Below are 5,622 nucleotides of genomic sequence, written 5' to 3' on the forward strand. Positions count from 1 at the left end.
AATTTTCTTAAAGTGTCATTAATTGTGGACACATTCGCGTGACACGATTTTTAACACGGCAAACAAGCGGGTACATGTACGCGTGACTTGTTTCAAGACGTTTTCTTAATTAAAGGAGGTAAAAGCACATAGGTTTTAAAACGAGTAATTAAACAATTTTAATAAGCCAAGTATGATCAAAGCGACCGTGCTAGAACCACGGAACTCGGGAATGCCTAACACCTTCTCCCAGGTTAACAGAATTCCTTGCTCGGATTTCTGGTTCGTAGATTGTAGTACAGAGTCAATCTTTTCCTCGATTCGGGATTTAAACTGGTGACTTGGGACACCACAAATAATATCAAGGGGTGACACTGAATTTTAAATAATTAATCTTGTTTCGATGGTCCTTTAATTGGAAAAACTCCCTTATATTTATACCCTTTACGGGGTATAAGTAAAAAAGAGGTGTGAAAGCTCTGGCAACTCTGCTGGGGACCGAACCCAGCATCTCTGGCTCAGGGTTCAGAATTCGAGCTTATTAATATGATTTTGCTTGGCTTTATTTATTGTTGATATTACTGTATTCTGTGAACCTTTTGTGCTAAATGCTATCTGTTTACTGCTTTAATATTATTTGAATTGTATATAACTGTCTTCTTATGCCGCCTCTCTGAGTCTTCTGAAAATGGTGCACACGTTCGCGTGGCCCGTTTTTTTGTAGAAATTATACCAAATAGAACGAGGTTGGGCAAGGGACAAGGCCGGGTAGACTTCAGTGCTCCCGGTACGTCGCCCCGTCTTCGGCCCTAGTTGTCTGCTCGGGTACCCAAGTCTGGAATAAAACCCCAGGATTTAAACCTAAAAAACACAGGTTCATGTCGGATCCCTAATAGAAGAGTTTGTTTGCATCACGTACATTTGACTTAGGGGACTCAACCTAGGGGATGGGTCCGTCTAGGACAGGTATGCTCGAAACAACAGACCATCCTGATGCATTCTATGTGTTACGTGTATATTTATTTGTTTTGGTTTGCATGCTGACCGGCTAGGGAAAATAAAGCAAAACGAAAAAACCAAGAGTGATCTAGGGAAGGAAATAAAGCCCGGTTCTAAAGAAAACCCCGGTATTTGAAAAACGTCCCGAAGCTCTGCCAAAATTTTTCAAAAAAAAGTTATTTCAAAAGAGTCAAACACTGTGTTCTTCCAAATGTGTCAAAACTAACCGAACTATGCAGGTCTGATTCTCACCCGATGTGGGATGCGTAGGCAACCTACATAAGGATCGGCCTTATTTTTGGAAAAAAAAGAAGAAAAAGAGAGTCAGTGGTCAAGTGAATACAGTCTGGATTTTGGTCAAAATAAGTCGATCCAGCTTCGGCAATGTCTTAAACCGTTCTTGCCGAGATAGTCTCAGAGTATTTTTTTAGTTGTCGAAAGGCTATTTTCATAAAAGAATGGAGAAGTTTGTGAAGGGTCGTAAAATAATCCCCCCGGCCTCAAAATTCATGTGAAAATGGGAAGGGGCCGCATTTTCAAAAACAGACACTTGGCTAAAAAAGGCATATAGGGGAAGAAATCATGGGCCTTTGATTTGTTTTTTTTCTTTTCTTCTTTTCTTTTCTCACTCTTTTTCTTTTCTTCTTCAAAAAACCTATTTACAAAAGGGTCCACTCGAGTCAACCCTAACCTTAACCTTCCACAGGAACAGAATGAGTACCATCCAAGATCCGCTAGAAGTGGTCAGGGAACATGCTCAGTTGCACTTGCGTATGTGGTGGAATGATCTAGATGAAGATGGTCAGAAATGGGTGAAAAAACAATTGGGTACTCTTATAAACATTTTTGAGATCAAACCACGGGAAGATCTGATCAAGGCTTTGGTAACTTTCTGGGATCCTGTCCACAACGTCTTTCGCTTCTCGGATTTTAAGATCACCCCTACATTGGAGGAGATAGCCGGGTACATTGAATTCGGACTGGATTTGAGGAAGCAACAACTTATATTTCTAAGGGCTCCATCGGTGCACAAGTTCTTTGACCTCCTGAACATCAGTAAGCAGACGAATAAAGAACGTGTGAGCAATGGATGTTGTGCTTTCCATTTCTTATACTTCAGGTTCGGGCACTCTGCTGGTTTAGAAACACATGAAAAGGGTCTGAGCAACAAACAAGACAAGGGCCGTTGGCAAATTCATCGCCGGTTCGCATTTATTGTGGCATTCTTGGGGATCATGGTTTTTCCAAATGAGAAAGGGACGGTGGATATTCGTATTGCTAGAATTGCACAAATCCTCACTACCAAGGAAGATCATACACTTGCCCCGTTGGTGCTGACAGATATTTATCGAGCATTGACTTTATGCAAAGCAGGGGCTCAATTTTTTGAAGGTTGCAGCATCCTTCTGCAAATGTGGTTGATTGAGCACCTTCACCATCATCCCAGATTCATGACTTATGGTTCGAGCCCGAATAACTTCATCACTAGTTACGAGCAGAGGTAAAAGATTACAACGCACTAGAAGGGTTTGAAGCATGGGTTTTTCACTTGAAAGTTCTTAACGTAGGTCAGGTCGAGTGGACTATAGGATGGCTCCCGAGGATAGAAGCCATCCATATGACTTCTACCAAAGGCTACCTGAGGTTAATGGGCGTAAGGAGTATTCATCCATATGCACCGCAGAGGGTCTTGAGGCAATTGGGAAGGTATCAGATTGTGCCTGAAGATGAAGATCTAAGCACCTAGGTCATAGAATTACATCAAGAAGATGCATTGCCTGAGGCCATAGTTAAGCAGGATTGGAATAACTGTCGGTATCTAAAAAATGGCACCCAGATACCAGACATCGCCAGGGGGGAAGTAGATCCAAACTATGTTGCTTCGTTTGAGAAAATGTCTAACGTAAATAACGAGCCAGAGCCCGAAAGGCCCGCCAAAAGGCCTCATGTTCAAGCCTATTATGATAAAATTCAGGAGAGGTTAGCCTGGGGGGAGAAGGAAAAGGAATATAAGGCCATCATCTATGATCTACGAGAAGAGTTGAGAAATGTCACCTTCAACAATGATTTGCAGGCACAAGAGGCCGAAGGTGAGAGGAGAATATTGGTACGAGAAAATGAAGCTCTCAGAGCTCAGGTTCGACAGTTGAAAATCGAAGCCAAGAACCCAGGCCGAAGCAGGAAAGATGAAAGGCTCATTTATAACCTTACTCAAAAGGTACGTGACTATGAAGATGACTTGCAGAGAGCTGAGTCTGAACTAGCAAAAGCACAGGCAAGGTTGGCTAAAAGCGCCAAAAGGCGTGCCGCTTTCGTTCAACAGATGAAAGAAAGATATGAAAAAGGGGTCTCAGGTTGGGGAAAGGCAATTGGCAACCTCGAGGGTGAAATGGCTAAACAAGCCAAAAATTTTAAGGCTGAAAGAGAACATTGTTACGCCTTAATGGCACGGCTAGAAAGAGACTGGCAACAACTCCAAGAGCAGAACCAGGTAGCCAAACGAACTTCGGAAGCCAGAACCGAACAGATTGGGCATTTTTTGCAAGAGAAGGGCGTCATAAGAGAGAGAGTTAAAAGGGTCGCCAACTACATCGCGATGAAGTGCAGTAGCTGTGAGGATATGACTAGATCTATGTTCTTCGCTACTATGATGATTTTTGTTCGCCGGGTAAGGGAAGATCTCTACCAGCTCCAAGGGGATTTAGCGAGTCGGCCCGCGGCGAGGCCGAATGATGCCCCACGGGTCCCAGGGGCAATTGAGGCAGTGATGTATTTGTGATTTCTTGAGTCTGTATTTTCTTTCCGTTAAAGCCTGCCAGTTTGTCTTGGAGTCTGTATTTCTTTTATCAGAGTATGTGGATTGTTTGTTTTTCGAGTCTGTATTTCGTCTTTCATCAAAGTCTGGTAGTTTTTGTTTAAGTTTATTTCTGAGTCTTATTATGCAAAATTGAAAATTCCAAATAAATGTTTTATTGTTTTTATCTCCAAGAACTACGCTTGGTCTGATTCATGCGAGGTCATGATACGTAGGCAATCTCCATAGGATTCAACCGTAACCAAATAAGGAAAAGAGAAAGAAAATAAGAGGAAAAACAAGAGAGTAAAGAAAAGAAAAAGAGCGGAGATACAAGAAAGAAAAGAGAGAAAATAAGAGAGAATAAAAACAAAGAGAGAACAGAGACAATTGAAAGTAAGAAAGGTCGGGATGACGCATGCAACCGATCAAATACATGATAAAGACGGTTAACTGTTCAGGTGCATTCATGCCCAATGTGCGGTTACCAATTTGTTAAAGACTAATCGCTAACAAGGTTGTTGTTTGATTTATTGAGTCCAGGCAGGTGGTTAGTTGATTGACATTCTAGCAACTGACTCGTACAACACCCGATCAAAAGACAAGCTAAATATGGCCAACCAAGAACCGGAGACAAGTATTGTTGACCCGTCAAAAGAGGTGGAAGAACTAGATGTTAATGCAATAAAGGAGGAGATGTATAAGTTAAAGCAACAGATGGCTGAAATGTACCAAGCTTGTGCCAAGGGGTATCCACCACCGGTTTATCCCGCCAACCCTACTTATATCCCACCATTGGCCCAACCTCAGGAGCCTCCCACTGTGAACTCATCTCCAGCCTTTCCCCTCTACCAACAACGCTATGACGCCACTTCCCACACTTCTGAAGCTTCACCACCCAAACAAGTCCCATACCCTCCTCCGCCAATTACACCTATTTTTGTGGCCCCTCCACCTGCTACATTACACCGATCTTCCAGTGAACCTCTGTTTCAATCTCACGACAACCAGTACTATCCCCCTGAACCCACCTTCAAAGTTCCAGAACTATATTCTTGCACCCCTCATCTTGATCTCCTGGCAGAGATCGAGAAGCCACCCAAAAATCTCGAGCATGAAGAGATGATCAGAAAGGTCAAAAGCTTAGAACAATTGTTCTGAGATATGAGGGGATTGGGAGGACAAATAAGTGTGGCCTATAAGTATTTATGTCTGTTCCCAGATGTTCAATTGCCAGCAGGGTTCAAAATGCCCAAGTTTGATCTGTACGACGGGCATGTTGACCCAATAGCACACTTAAGAGGATTTTGTAGCAAGATGAGAGGAGCAGGTGGAAAAGATGAATTGCTAATGGCATATTTCAACCAAAGTCTGAGTGGATCGGCCTTAGAATGGTATACCAGACAATATCACAACAGGTGGTACACATGGGACGATTTGGCCCAAGCTTTTGCCTGCCATTTTCAGTACAACCTCAAAATTATCCCAGATCGCTATCATTGACAAAGATTGAGAAGAAGCCCGGTGAGAGCTTCAGGGAATATGGATTCCGTTGGAGAGAGCAAGCAGCAAGGGTTGACCCTCCGATGAAAGAAAGTGAGATGGTTGATTATTTCTTACAGGCTTTGGAACCCACTTATTTTGGTCACTTGGTGTCAGCAGTAGGTAAGTCCTTTAATGAAGTTGTAAAAATTGGAGGCATTGTTGTGGAAGGACTCAAGTCCAACAAAATCATGAGTTACTCAGCAATCAAGGCGACCACCCAGACCATTCAAAACGGTACTGGAGGTGTACTAGGGAAGAAGAAGAAAGTGGATGTTGCTACAATTTAGTCGGGAGCCTACAGAAAT

The sequence above is a fragment of the Nicotiana sylvestris genome, chromosome 12 (genome assembly GCF_000393655.2).
Source record: "Nicotiana sylvestris chromosome 12, ASM39365v2, whole genome shotgun sequence".
In the NCBI taxonomy this organism is placed as follows: domain Eukaryota; kingdom Viridiplantae; phylum Streptophyta; class Magnoliopsida; order Solanales; family Solanaceae; genus Nicotiana; species Nicotiana sylvestris.